Below are 16,384 nucleotides of genomic sequence, written 5' to 3'. Positions count from 1 at the left end.
CCGGGTTAAATCCTGATCAAGTGGTTGTGGGGCCTGGGAAGATATGGGTAAGGCCCCCCTGCTAATTTTACCCTACTTGCCAGTACAGGGCAGTGGACCATCACATTGCCAAAGCACAGACCAGTTACAAAGGTACAGTCCTTTCCTACCTCACTGGCTGATCGGAGCAGATAACTCCTCAAAGCTTGGACCCGAAACAAAATCCCTGCTGTACTCCACAGGTAAGCGAGAGAGTCTCTCCTTACCACACAGCAGAGCCTAAGCCCTGACCCAGCTCGATCCACAGCCCCCGTACTTGAAAGAAAGACTTCCCCTTTAAGGGAAACCGTTCCGTTATCATTGACGAGGGTGGCGCGTAAAGCAATACTATTGGCGGTTCACCTGGCATTTCAAAGAAGTTATCTTCACAAGTTTGTTGATGGCCTCCTGAACGGATACAGCTTCGGTGCAAGTCCAGCACCAGGTGTACCCAGAGAAATAAGCTGTCCCAGTTCTCACTCAATTAACTCTTACAGTTGAAAACCCTCAGGAGAAGACCCTCCAAGTTAGGGCGGGTGGAGGGCAGGATAAGTACAGCAGGCTGCAATGGTTGAGGGTGGGTTGCAGCAGCAGATTGCGGCTACCAGTTAGAGGAGTCTAGAGTGTGACACGAGGACTGTGAAAGATTGGAGGTTGTTGAGGTGAGAGGGGGCGAAGTAGCCAGGAGGAGGTGATAGGAGATTGGAGGAGGTGATAATATCAGGAGCAGGTGGTAGGAGATTGGAGGAGGTGATAATATCAGGAGCAGGTGGTGAGAGATCGGAGGATGTGGTAACTTAAAAAGGAGGTGGCCACTGCAGGTGGAGGAGGGGGTTGAGACTCAAAGAAGGAGCCAAAAGGGAATGAGGTTGCATGACTTTGGAGGAGGGGGTACCACCATGAGAGGGCAGTGGCCCTAAAAAAGAGGTTGCAGCAGCATAAGGATGTAGTGACAGAGACAGCAAGAATAGGAGCAGTACGGCAGGACAGGCCAGCCCTGGGTGGTGCTGGATGATGGGAGTAGAAACGAGACTGGGTCAGGAAAGTTACCATCATATCACAGAGGCAGCACCAAAAAGGCCTCCTGGATACAACTCTGACTTTGGAGAGTTATGTTATGTTATGGGAATTTCTAAAGCGCATGGTCACCCTAAGGTATCTTGGCTCTAGAGGGCAAGGTGCACAGATATATCCGGGACACTACACCGCCTAAAACAGGTATGATTTTACGGCTTTTCTAAAGGCCAGATGGTTGGGTAATATTTTTTATAGCTAACGGAAGCTCATTCCATAGTAGAGCAGCTGCTATGGAAAAGGCTCGACCTCCAATCTGCACACTTCGGAAGGAAGGCACACACAGCCGATCGGCTGAGGCAGAGAGCAAGCAATGATTAGAACAGTAGCGGGTCAACTTAGCTCGTAGAAATTCCACGCCATGGTCATGCAGCGCCCGATGGACGATACATAGCGCTTTGAACTTGATGCGTTTGGTCACCTGGAGCCAGTGAAGGGCTCGAAGCACCGGTGAGATGTGGGTCCCATAGGGCGTACCTGTTGCCACGCGAGCTGCAAGGTTTTGTAGACGTTGCAGTCGCTGAACCAGACCCTTCGGCTTCGCCAGGTATAGAGAATTACAGTAGTCCAGCTGGGATAGCACCAAAGCTGCCACCACTGGCGGACAGAGAGGGGCAGAGATCGTAGGAAGCACTTTCTTTAATACTTTGATCTGAAAATGGCCGGCTTGGCAGACGGCTGCCACTTGGCTATCAATAGATAGAGAAGCAGACAGGACTACACCCAGATTTGTTACCTTCACTGCCAGAGCAGGGAGGGGGCCAAGAGAGGAAACCCAGAGTCAAGGATCAGGAGGACAACCCACCAACACCTCAGTCTCGTCTCTGTTCAATTTTACCCAGTTGTGGTTCATCCAATCCCCCACGGCCGCCAGGCACCTCTGTAGGCACGACGACAACTCAGTCTTATCAAGATCTAAATGGATCAGGATCTGGGTGTCGTTGGCATAAGAGTAGCACCTGACGCCGAAGGAGCGGATGAGACACACAAGCGCCCAGATGTAAATATTAAAAAGAATAGGAGACAAGGAAGAACCCTGCGGCACCCCACAACGGAGATGACAGGTGGCAGAAATAAAAGGGGGCATAGAGAGAGTCTGCCTGCGGTCTGCCAGGAACAACGCGAACCAGGCTAGCCCCTGCCCAGATATACCCATCTGGACAAGACGGGACAACAGAAGGGGGTGGTCGACAGTGTCAAATGCTGCTGACAGATCGAACAAAATCAGGGCACACACGCCACCTGCGTCCACCAGCCTGGCCATATCATCCTGGATGGAGACCAGGGCACTCTCAGTGCCCCTGCCAGGCCTAAAGCCAGACTGAGCAGGGTCCAACAGGTGAGAGGATTCAAGGAACATTGAAAGTAAAGGGGACACCAAGGACTCCAGGAGCTTTGTGAGGAAGAAGAGAAGAGAAGAGAGATGGGGCGGAAATTAGACAGAACAGAAGGGTCCAGTGATGGCTTCTTCAGGAGAGGGATAACCCTAGCATCTTAAAGCTCAGACTGAACCAGCCCTGACTGGCAAGAATTGTTGATAGCTACCGTGATCACCGTCAGAAGATCCGGGGAGATCTTTTTCATAACAGCCAGTGGGACTGCATCAGAGGGTGAGCAAGATTTAATCTTTTGAATGGCAGCCAGCACCATCTCTTCAAAGAACCTCAGAAAGGACAACCACCTCATAGGACCAACTGGGTCCATCGGTCCAGATGAATTGTTCTCACTAATAAAAGGAGTGTTCGCCGCAATGGAGATGTTTGAACGAATTGTCTTGATCTTGGTGATAAAGTATTGTGATAAAGCGTCACACAATTCCTGGGTGGGTGTGACATTAGGAGACTGTTTGGCTGATGAGGAGACAGATTTGACTGCCACAAAGAGAGCCTTTGGTTGGCATAGTGAAGACTCCATTTTCTTGGTTAGATACAGTGTTTTAGCTGCTTTAATAGCTCGTGAATAAGCTGCCGAGCAGATTTTATACTGTACTCTAAGGGTAGGATCATAGGCTTTGCGCCATTTGCGCTCTGCCTGTCCCAATTTAAGCCATGTAGCCTTCAATAGGTCAGAAAACCCTGGCTCGGATGGCAATCTGCGAGGTTGAATAAGTCGCAATGGAGCCACCACATCTGCTGCCTCGTGCAGTGCCTGGGAGAGTAAAGAGAGAGAGGCACCAGAAGCCATCTTGCAATTGGCAGTGACCGAGGAAACCATGCCTTGAGTATCTGCAGAGTGCCACGAGCGCTGCCAGATTCTGCCCGAAGGGATCTTACACTGAAGATCTGCTGTTTCAAACAAAGATGTTACCAGAAGATGGTCTGTCCACAGTATGGGTTCAACTGACTGCAAGGTCAGTAGAGTCTTTCTTGCAAAAATCAGATCTAATGTGTTACCTAACTTGTGCGTAGGTTCTATCAGATGTTGATGCAAGTCCAGATCTGACAGACTATTAAGGAAAATGCTCAGGGCAGAGGGCCTGGGATGGTTGCATTTCAGGTTGAAATCCACAAGTACCACCAGATGCGTATATTGCACTTGGAGATCTGCCAATAAGTCTGTGAAAGGCTCAAGAAAGTTCCCCTGTGGGCCAGGGGGGCGATAGATGAGCAAAAAATAACATATGAACGTAGGTGAACTAACACATCTAAAAAGTATAGCCTCGGTGGCCACACAGTGGGGACAGCTAAGCTGCATGACCGTAAACTCAGACCTGGCTATGACTGCGATCCCTCCCCCATCCTGGGGTGACTGTTGGTCCAGATGAATAATCCGGTACTCAGGGGTGATAGCCTGGACAAGGGCTGGCGCTGAGCTTGCCTGGAGCCATGTCTCCATGACGCATAGCAAGGCTGGGCGGCGATCTGCTAAAAGATAGCTAATTTCATCTGAATGTGGCGGTAAGGAGCGGGTGTTTAATAACAGCAGAGACAGAGGGGAGGTATTCACCCCATCAATTGGACGTTGCTGTGAAGAGGCTGTCCTAACATGAAATGCATTACTGCTCCAACCGGGCGGGAATACCATACATGTGGGGGCAAGCGCCATCAGACGCCTCCTAGAATAGTGTATGCACTCATCCTCAGCACGGACGGGCACAGACGGGTTTGCCTTAAGCGCGTCTTTGGCGCACTGGCGGCATGCCCGCTACACCCGTCTGATGCACGGGCGACCAGTGCAACACATAAAGGGAATAGCGAGGGGAGTGAGGTAAGGACCTGCCCCTCACTGAAAGCGAAAGGGGACTGACTGCGCGAGCGGCTCCCAAAGAGTAGAAAAACAGTAAAATGTAAAATCACATAATCACATTTAGCCGACACTCATAACAATAATGGCAGCAATAGTTTAAGGCAAGAGTAGCTTTATAGTGGTAGCTCTAGCGAGCAACCTCACCTCTCCGAGAGTGGGCAGGGTTACTAGAAACTCATGTGTCCAACTCCAACTTTCGGTGTACCTACAGGTGCTGGAGGTGGTGCAGCAGGAACTAGAGGAGCAGTGTCCAGCAGCAGACTCTGGACGTCATCCCTGGATGGACTCTGTGCTGGACATACATGCCTATGGGACCCAAGAAAGGTCATATCTAGATCGATTCCAAGGAATAGTGCCAACTTTAGGGGTGAAAGGAGGTGGCCCCCTGAAAGAGGAGTGTTGCCTTTAAGGCTTTCATGTGTTGCTTGATTTTTGTGTTGAACCTTCTACCATGTAAAATAAACAGACTAGAAACTCAATCTTCTAAGTCCAGTCATTTGTGCATCTCACAAGACCTTTGTGACAATATGTAGATCCTAATTTGTACAAGAAAGCCTGGAAGTCTTGGCAGTGAAAGGGTTAAGAAGGTATCTATCAATGCACTCACTGAGATGATATCTCATTCATGAAAGTGCTCGATGTTTACTGTTGATACTCAGGTAGATGCACAGAGGCATGGGGTAGACCATCTTCCTTTTACTTTTCCAAATCCAATCTTGCTAGGGATTATTAATCTGCCTACTGCCCCTGGTGTAGGAGTGAGTCCGCTTCATAGGAATGCACACCCTGAGCATCGGCAAGACCTGCCAGCTGGCACTCTTTGATTTTAGCGGCTTTCCACAACGTTAGCCTTAAGGTGCCAATTGAAATCGTATCCACCAGCGTGATTGGTCGGTATAGCGTTCTTTCATCGATGGGTGACATTTCAATGGGTTTTTTTCCGAGTACATTTTACCAAAAAAAGAATCGAAATATATAGGGGCGGGGCGTTGGAAAAGTATATATAACGGGTGGGGGTAGTCGGGAATAGGTAAAAAAACAATAGGCGACGGGGTGCTTGTGGGGGAAACCTACCAAAAATCAAAAAGAATCAATTTCGATGAGTGTTTTTAGTAAAAAAATACACAGAAAAAAAACCATCGAAATTTCACCAATCGATGAAATGACATAGAACCGATTGGTCAAGGCCTGCAATAGGACTAGAAGGATAGCTATGGGGCAATATATTTGTCTTGGAAGCAAGACAACGAAGAGCAACACAGGTTTGGTCTCCGATATTAAGCGTGTTATAAAAGATTATTACTTCATTAAATGGGGTTGGCAGAGATCTCCATATTACAAGATTCAAAACAATATGTGCAAGTTTGTCCATCCAGGTCAGACCCCCTTCTGTTGTGATGTGGTGTCCCTCAGGACCCATTCCTGTCTCCCATGCCTGGTGGTACCTGCATAAAGCTGCTGGTGGACTTGATTAATGGGACAGACTCTCGATGAACCAGTAGGCTGATGACACACAACTGTAATCTGTGGCAGATGTCCATGCCCTGAGAGACTGTAGCAGTGCCATTGATGACTAAATGATTTTACTCTCTCTGCAACAGAGTTATTCAATGTCCTCTTCCTGCACTTCCTCTCCCGTTCACGATTGCCAATCTCCCCTCTCTCCTTTTGTTCTGACTCTTACCCACTTGTCCTCTATAAAATGTTTGGGTTTTACTCCCGATTCCATATTAATGCCAATTGTCATAGTTCTCTCTCTACTAGATACTGTTATTTATTCCTAAAGAAATTAAACCTTTCCTTTCCTTCTTTGATTTGCGGACCTCTGTTCAAGTTATAGTGTCAGCCCGACTTGATTGTGGCAGAACAGGTTTGATAGGTCTTCCCGCATCTTCTCTGGCTCCAGTAAAAAATATTCTCCATTCTGCAGGTGGAAATGTGACCACATGAGCCCTCTTCACTGCTTCCCATCGGCCCTTTTATCAAGATCTGCTGCATGACCTACACGGCGATGCGGGTAGGTCATGCAGCTCCCAAGCAACCTGGGCCTAGTAAGATCATTGTTTTTGTTCTGCCCTGTTCCCCCTCCCCCCTTGCCTTGTCCTGCTCTGAAACACTTGTGAATGAGCGCGATAGAAATCAAATATCAATATCAATATCAATAACCAAGCTAGAAGATCAGGCTAAGACATAGTGAAGAGCCAAGGTTCTGCCATTCTCGGGTTGCAGCCCATGCTTTATCCGAGGCTGCACTGTGGGTCTTGCTTTCATTAGTCACTTCAATCTGCCTTCTTGCTCCCTTGATTGTGTTGTATGAAGCTTTGACAACTCACCAGTGTAATGTATTCCTAAAATGCTGCACGATTTTGTTTCAACTTTTTATTTGAAATGATCTCCCTCCCATCTTGATGGTATGCATGTTGGTGTATTATAAATATGCTTATGTTTCAACCCCTGTAAAGACTGTTTTATCCACTCTAACAAGGCCCTGTGCCTGGTTCTGGGGACCACAAAGGGGGTTGACTCAATATGCTTGCATAATGAGTCAACCTGTGGCCTCCCTGTGCCAGTGGATGATAGGCCTAGTGTGGGCATAGGGAGGACCCCCTGGTCACCTTCAGCTTGTCCTCTTCGCGTGGTAGGGGGCTATCATAAAAAAAACCTTGCTGTGGACCCCAACTCCAAACAATGCAGTGGGAAGGTCTTGCCCATGCAGCAGCAGAACCAATGGCACTTCAGCTTTAGCATGCAGCAGGACTCCCACTTCATATCAAGAGAGCGTAACCGGTCCACGCCGCCTCCTGCTGCAGAATCAAGCAGTTACTGTCAGATCAAGGAGGAGGAAGTGCATGAAGGAGGGTTAGGGGATTAGGACTCAGGAGCACAGCCAGCATCAAGGATCCTTGGGGCAGGTTCATCTCTGGAGTACCTTTGTTGATGTTTTAGGTAGGTGATCTCCAAAATGGCTTGGGCCCTCTCCAGTTATACACACGCCATTGGTCAAGGGACATCACAGCCCTCCAATCACTATCCGTGCACCTCTCAATGATGTGACCGTCATCTGAAGTAGACCGGAACGGGAAATTATATATATAACAATATGAGTCGTTTGTGTAACGTAAGTATATTTATTGAATGCTACATTTACTACATAAACAAGTTACATGTATGAAAGGAGGAGGGAAGCTGCTAACTGTAAAGGGAGCTGGACAGTTGTCGTTTGATTGCAGCCCTCTCTTCTAGAACTCTATAGACACCTGGATTCCAAGCGTTATGATCCTACATACTATGATGTAGTCAGGCATGTCCCATAGAGATCAGGCAGCTCCAATTAGAAGGTTATAATACTACACATCTCCTTCCCTTTCTATTGTTCACAAACTATGTACATAGACTGACGGAAAATTGTTCTAGCTGGTTCATGTAAATTCCACATAGTCTTCCATCCTTTTCGGCAAACGATAAGATCTGCCGGATCTGGACATGCCTCCATCATATCTGGAGGTAGTTGGCAAGGAAAATTGGGTTTGTTCAGATTTGCTATCACATTTCTTCTTAACAGTACTATAACAATCACTCTTCACCCCACCGTTCACATTTCTAGAAATTCTAACATTCCTGTCCGTCCTCTGCCCTACATTTCTCTTTTCTTTCTCGTTAAGAACCTTACTCTCACACATCCAAATTCTTTCCACATTCCATATCCTTTTATCCTCTGTTCTGACAGCATGGCGAAAAGCCTCTATTACCTTAATGGGTTTGGACCATTTGCATGGTCCACTTCTTAGAGCAGGAGGAAGTAACACCTTGACCAACTTACCAACAGCCGTAGACATATCATATTTGTTGTTATATACCTTCTTATCATAATTTACCTTGTTCCTCTTTTGCATTTCCCTAATTTTTTTCTTTGCATTTACTAGATCTTTCTCTATTTCCTTACTCTCTTTGATAAGCCAAATGGGAGCTAATTTGGTGTTTGCTTTCCTTCCCCTACTATGCTCAAAGGGAGAAATACCTGTACTGGTATGGGGTGTAAAACGATGTGCAATTACTTTCTCCCTGACAGCATCTTCCCAGTCCATCCCATTGGCCCAAGCCATCCTGATGGTTTCTTTCAAGATTTTATTAAAACGTTCCACTAATCCATTAGTTTGGGGATGGTAAATGGAGCTGGTCTTATGCTCAATGGCAAATTTTTTACAGAAGTCTGCCACTTCTTTAGACTTAAATTGAGTACCGTTGTCGGAAAGAATACTTCCTGGATACCCTTCCCTCTCACATATATTTGATAAAAATTCAACCACAGTTTTGCCCGTGACACTGGAGGTAATTAAAATCTCTACCCACCTGGTGAGGAGGTCTATAACTACCAAACAATATTTTTGTACACCTTTACAACATATGGGACCTAAAACATCCATACTTATATCCCTCCAAGCACTATTGGGAATGTCGGTGATAACCATTGGTTGCCTGGAACCCACACACTTTTTCTCATCATCACAACAAAGGATACATTCCCTAATATATCGTTCGATCTGCAGATCGCAGCCAGGCCACCAATAGTCATTCCTAATTCTTTGTTTGGTCTTTATTACTCCTTGATGACCCTCATGTCCTAGTTCTATAATCTTTGAACGCAGATCCGTTGGAGGAATGACTTTATCTCCTCTCATCATAAAATCCCCGTGTACATGAAGTTCATCTGCAACAGGCCAAAAAACACTTAAGTTGGCTTCTTCAAATTTAGATTTCTTCATACACTCATGACTTTGAATTAAATTTTTCAATTTCTTGATGTTATGATCATTTGATTCGGCATGATCCCAATCATCCTTTGATATGGAAGAAGTTTCCACGCAGAAGACAACTTCCATGTCTTCATCTTCATCGACCACCTCAGAAATGTTGGTTAAGCGAGATAGGCAATCAGCAGACACATTCTTTATTCCTGGAACATATGTCACAGTGTATTTGAACTCTTGCAGCATCATGACCCATCTTCTCATCCTGTTGGAAACTTTATTAAGACCTTTTGACATGAATACTTGAGTTAAGGGCTTATGATCAGTTCGAAACTCAACCTGGTTTCCCCATATGAAGCTTCTAAACTTGTCAGCTGCCCACTTGATGGCTAAAGCTTCCTTCTCTATAGTGGCATATGAAATCTCTGCTCCCTTGAGTAATCTCGATGCAAAAGCAATTATAGCTTCATGCCCATCCTTCTCTTGGGACAACACCGCCCCTAGGCCAACGTTGCTGGCATCCGTAGTGATGATAATCTTGTCACTGGTACTAAAATTCTTTAATGCAGGAGCAGAATTTATCGCATTCTTTATACAATTGAATTCATCTTCACATTCTTCATTCCATTCAAACAGTTTCTTCTTAAGTGCCTCTCGTAATGGAACAGTATGGATAGCAAAATCCTTGACGAATTTAGAATAGTACTCAGCCATGCCAATAAATGTACGAATCTCATCCTTGTTACTCGGCCTCGGCATTTCCACAATGGCGTTGACTAATTGTGATTTCGGAAAAATTCCTTCTGCTGTCATTTTATGTCCCAAATATTCAATTTCTGTGCAATTTATCTTGCATTTGTCCTTGCTTAAAGTCATGCCTGCATCGCATAATTTTTTACATACATGTAATAGTCTCTCGTCATGTAGTTCTTGAGTGATGGCATGAATCAATATATCATCTTGAAAACAAATTACACCTTTGGTATCTTTGAACATCCCATGCATCACCTTCTGGAACACTGATGCTGCTGACACTAATCCGAACGGCATTTTTTTAAATTGATACAAACCATCAGGAGTTATGAACGCAGTCAATTTCCTTGAACTTGTGTGAAGTTTGATTTGATGGTAAGCAGATGATAAGTCAAGAGTTGAAAATATTTTAGAAGGTCCAATGGTAGACACAATTTCTTGTATGTTTGGTAACGGATGCCGATCAGGTATGACACATTTGTTTAACTGACGTAGGTCAACGCAAATTCTAAGTTTTCCAGATTTTTTCCGTATCACAACAAGTGGTGAAACCCATTCACTGGCATCAATACTTTCTATGATTCCATCTTCTTCCATTTTCCTTATTTCCTTACTGACTTCCTCTCGTACAGCTAACGGAATGTTTCTTAATCTTTGAGCTATAGGTGTTTGGTCTGGTTTGAGTAATATCTGATGGGTATACCCTTGCAGACATCCTATTTTATCTCGGAAAACCTTTAGCAAACCAGCTTTACCTATAACATTGCCACCATTACTCGATTCAGAATTGCTACCACTTATAGACAAAACTGATTCCGAGCTGGTGGAATCCACTTTCACTCGTAATTTACTCTGGTGGGTCCAACTGAGCAGGGCAGTTTTCCCTTCACCAGTGATGTATATCTTGCCTTTGGCAACTCTGTTCTTAAATTTCAACTTTCCCCAATGCCAACCAATGACATTGATCTTTACACCTCCATATGCTCTTGGATTGATATCTGTCTCATGTAAAAACTCATGTTTATTTTTGTTCCAAAACTGTCTTGGCAGAAGCATATATTTTGCACCAGTATCAACCATCATACATACTTCATTTCCGTCAATAGACACCATGGCCCTGGGACTTTCCAACACTTCTTCATCGTCATCATCATCAGTTATGGTGCATACACAATCTTCTTGAATTTCTCTCTCACTGCGATCACTATCAGAATTGTCTCCTATCCAGTTCATGGCATTGTCACGTGATCTGCAACATTTAGAGAAGTGACCCTTCCCTTTGCACTTGCTACAAATGATCTTTAATGCTGGACAGTCCGGGTCATCCGCCCAATGATTCACATTTCCGCATCTATAACACCTTCCTTGGCGTTTTCTTCCCACTTTCCTTGATTGATTCTCTGGATTGTTTTTTTTAGAAACTTCGTATGATGGCCCTTTTTGACTATATTTGCTTGACCCTTTGTCCATCTTCGACAAATTGTATTGTTTTGTGACAGGTCTCCTTTTAATGATATCATTGTTGATCATGGAAATTGACTCCTCATCAAGGGTATCATGCGTTTTACTATTGGTGCTTCCTATCTTTACTTGTTTCATCTTATTTTCTAATTCTTTAACACACTCTTCAGTGTGTTCTACTTCTTTTGCCACTCGGAGAACAATGTCAAGAGAAGGATCACTTTCCGACCACAGTCTTTCCCTCACTTTGCTACTGCGACACTCTAACATAAATTGGTCTCTGAGTCTCTCATCCAGTTGCTCATTGAAATTGCATGACTTTGCTAATTTCCTCAAAGCAGTGACAAACTTTTCCACACTTTCTCCCTCCTCCTGTGTGCGTTTGCCAAACTTGTAACGTTCTAAGATTATGCTCACTTTCTTTTCAAAGTGTTTGTCAATTTTTTTTACAGCTCGCTGGTATTCATTTAGGTCCACACTCTCCTCTTCTGATAATTCTGGAAGTGTTTCATACTTTTCTTGTCCAACCGGACCTAAACAGTGCAAGAGTAATGATTTCCTCTTTTCTGCGCCACAATTGGGACCACAAATCACACCTGCATAATGTTCAAAGGATTTTATCCACCTCTTCCAAGGCAAGGCAGGTTCATCAGTGCTGGGCATAAAGAAAGCAGGCGGAGGCACACTGCTAAACGCCATGACAACTTGGTTGAAATCAGTGCAAGCTCACAATCTGCAAAAAAAATTGTATGTGGGGCACAGTAATGTCCAGAAAACGTGATGTACTCAGCTCATCCTATATAATACCTATCATTGTGCATGTATTTATTTGGATTGAGTAATTGTGTTCAACCACCTCCTGTCAGTAGAGAAATGGCTCCTCAGTATCATTTACAGGGTTAATATTCACTTGTGTAGTGCTCAACATCAACGATTCCTTGAACTTGTAATGTAAGCTCCAGCGAGTAATATGCCCCTGATGATGACGTCGGTACTTTATTTGCTTCCAATGCACAGGTTTGCATTGGAGAAAGCGAACACAAAAAAAACAGCGTACTGTCCCTTTAATGACTCCTTCCTTCTTCGGTACGTTCAACGCATGCGCGAACTCAGATGAACAGTGTCCACGGAGGAAACCGAAGGAAAGGCTGAGGCAGTCTGGTAACGTATAACGCGGCCCAGCACATCGATCGAGTTTCACATAAAGGAAAGGCTGGCACAACGTGGTAATGTGCAGCGCAGCCCAGCACCTCAATCGAGTTCCTGATATGCCTTAATGAGGCGATTGGGACGCAGCGCTAGGATGATGCGTTGGGGCGAAATGCCGATCGTTACCTTCAGGATCTGGAAGACGGAGCCGCTGCTACACTCGGGCATGAGCGGAGCAGCTCCGTATACATGGATGAAGTACGAATCCCATCCTCGTCGCCAATGAAGTAGACCGGAACGGGAAATTATATATATAACAATATGAGTCGTTTGTGTAACGTAAGTATATTTATTGAATGCTACATTTACTACATAAACAAGTTACATGTATGAAAGGAGGAGGGAAGCTGCTAACTGTAAAGGGAGCTGGACAGTTGTTGTTTGATTGCAGCCCTCTCTTCTAGAACTCTATAGACACCTGGATTCCAAGCGTTATGATCCTACATACTATGATGTAGTCAGGCATGTCCCATAGAGATCAGGCAGCTCCAATTAGAAGGTTATAATACTACATCATCCAATCAGGATGAGCCAGCCATACTCCCCTTTCACGGGGACACCCACATGGAACCCCATACATCCTAAACCAGATTCCATCCTCTCAGAGATGCCTGCGTGAGCTCTGCTGACAGCTTACATGGGCAGAAAATCCAAAATGGCTGTTCCTTGTGGTTAAAACACACAAAGAAGGACCACCAAAAAGAATTGCCAGATCGGATCACAGGAATATAAAATGCCTTGGTAGACACTTTGCTCCTGCTCAGGGAGCAAGTGGCTGCCAACATGGTAAAAAAAAAAGCTACTGAGTGTTATAGCCACCAGCCTATAAACCAACATCCTTTCTGAGTGTGAAAAAGAAAACAGGGACAACATGGGGTACCCTGAGAGCACCCCTGCCTACGTAGCCTTATTGGCTACCAAGGGCAGGGCGTCAAAGATGAATATTTGCCTTCAACTAGGCATTCAGAAAAAACAAAATTTAAACACCACAAAACCAGCATAAACATCACAGACTAATTTAGCAAAAGGACCCCAAACATTGGATTTCTGGTTTAACAACATCGGTTTATGATTAAAGCAGGAAGCTGAGTGGGAAGGTGACAAGTTTCTTCATCTAATTTCAGTACTGAGGCCCCGGGCATCCTTATGCCCTTTGTGAAGCTCTGGTGACCTGCTGTAATTGGGAGTCATGTACAACAAGGTATTGCTTCAAAAGGGAAAGACTGCCTGATACGAACAGTTAAATGCCATTAAGAGAAGACTAGTTCCTGTAATGAATTAACCCTGCATGCTTTGGCCAACAGAGATTTCCCTGGACATGCTGATCCAGGCGTAAACCGATGCATCATTTCATAAAACAAACATATGTGCCCACTCCAATGAGCAGCCTCTGTGCCTTGATGCTCACAGTCTCATCCTGCGCAATATGCTCCTGTGAATATATCTGCTCTACTTCATTTGCATACTACCTATGCTAATAAGGTTGCACATGGAAATATTACTCATTAGGTACTGACAGAATAAATGCATGAGTAAATATCTTATGTCTGTAAATATGTGTAATATGATTTATGCCGTTGTTTTCTATGGTTGCCTGTGGTAACCCTGTAATGTGCATCACCTGCTCTCCAGCGCCCAGATACGTACGGGTCTGGCTCGCGCTACAAATGCTAAATAAATAAAAAATAAATATTAAGTCAACCGGAGCTTACTAAAAGGATTATGTGTCCCTTGCACTGTAAAGCACAGTGAGCAAGATATATCTGTAATCACTATAAGAAATAGAAGCATTATAATAAAAGCTGGCCATTAATCTGAGCCTACCAGTGTCTCCACAGGCCCAATCCATTTAGAATGGCCACAACAGGCGATCAAACGACTGACTTTTGTTGAGTATTCCTACGATCATGCCATAATTCATGGGGGAGTTTGCACTGCATTTCATTATATCCCAACTGCTGTGCCGAGGTGCCGAGGTGCCGAGGTGCCGAGGTGCCGAGGTGCCTCGGAAAATACATGGGCGTGTACCCGGAGCCACCGACACTTCATGTCTCTCAGTGCTCATCCAGCCTCAAAGTGAGTACTTGCCATCCCTGCAAGAGAGAAGTGGGCCTGGTGAGAGGCGTAGCCGTACTGATGATACGCACGGGAGGAGCTGGCTATCCTTGTCAGCCCCACTCCTCTACTGTGTCAGGTGGCACAACTGACTGTGAGGATTCATGTATTTGCCCCTGAAAGAGAAAGCATCAACATCCCAGTCAGGCCTTCTGCTGAAAGAGCCTCCATTCAAGAGTGCCCTGATAAGGCCATAACGCCGGAGAATGTGAACCTTAAGGTGAAGATCCATCTGGCATCCAGTGAGATGCACAAAATCTGAGCTCTGATCCCCACCGTAGCTGTATTCGAAGACGAAATGCTGATGAATCCTGGATTTTGAAGCAGAGCCAAATAAACCCTACTATCAGAAGAGAAAGCAAGTCAGCTGAAGCTGCCAGCGGCGTCGCAGAGTACAAGTGCGATTATGATTCTGATGGGTCGTGTCCTTCCAGCCGCAGTGGTTCCAGGTTGGCAAATGTTCTGATGGGCAGTAGACTCAGTGTTCAGTCCAACCAAACATAAGACGAGGTGTGGAAGAAGAATTCACCAGAGCCTTGAGACAGTACATGGACCAGTATTGAGGTTCAAAGATTGTCTCATTCAATGATGATGTTCCTTTGGTTCCAGATTTACTGGAGGAACCAGTGAAGGTGTAAAAGCAAAAAGAGAATATCGAGGCTGAGTACCACAAAAGGAAATACACCAAATGTGGGTTTACAAAGATACACAGATCTTTATTCTACAACGGAACAGTTTTCAAAGAAACAAAGTATCGGATAGCTATCAGGCCCTCAGTTCATCACAGCGAACACCAGCCCATTCGGTGTGAGAAGTGAGTGGGGTTGTACATCAGAACATTCACTCTTTTATACAATTCTAACATGATGTCCAGCCCATCTACAGGTTAATCATTCCTAGGGCTAGGGGTTCATGCCGCATTCACTTCTAATTTATTCATATATAGGCATATGGATTATTCCTAGTATATTCACAAATAGGTCACAATGGCAGCAGCGTATTCTTTGGATTTAACACTAAGCCTTCATACATGTTTTATACAATACAAGTGTTCACATTCGGTATTTAACCAGCATTGTGCTTAACATATGCTCATGGATTAGTATCATTGGCACAAGTAATCCTCGATCTACAGGTCAACGAAGGACAAGGTCTCCTTACATGACCCTGACATTTGGCCTACGGGCAGTTTTAGCATTAACTTGTATGCAGAGGTCAAGACGGCCATGTTACAAACAGAAGAACACTATCCACCATTTTAGAACACAGGGTGACTTTGGAGTGAGAATCAAAATGGCGGATAAACCTAAGATGGCGGCTAAATCGATCTAAGGTCAGAACCTTGCAACGTGGATTTCATCGTAGAGCGACTAGGCTTAAGCCAATATATACAATAAAGGAGGCACGATATAATATCCCGTTCGACAAACCCTCCTTTTGGCCTAAGCCAAGCGGTAAACTGCTTCTAGTCACTCTACGAGTAACTCCACGTCTCAATGTCCATACATCTTGAATCACTATCTCAGATGTCAATTGCCATTAGATCAGTTAGATTTCTTTCAGCACATATCCATTGGAGTTCTTGTCTGGGGCGTATACTTTATGTCCTAATGTACCCATCGCCTGTGCGCAACATCCTCCTAACATCGAACACATACCAGGAAGACATTGTATACAACAGCAAAGAAACAACAGAATACCTAAAATGATCAGCAAGACCGAAAGTAGTTTCCATGCCCAAGATCGCAAGAAGTCCCAGA

This window comes from Ambystoma mexicanum, chromosome 10 (genome assembly GCF_040938575.1).
Source record: "Ambystoma mexicanum isolate Mex_15411 chromosome 10, UKY_AmexF1_1, whole genome shotgun sequence".
Classification (NCBI taxonomy): domain Eukaryota; kingdom Metazoa; phylum Chordata; class Amphibia; order Caudata; family Ambystomatidae; genus Ambystoma; species Ambystoma mexicanum.
The sequence above is the reverse complement of the archived record's forward strand: the minus strand, read 5'-3'. Positions refer to the sequence as shown.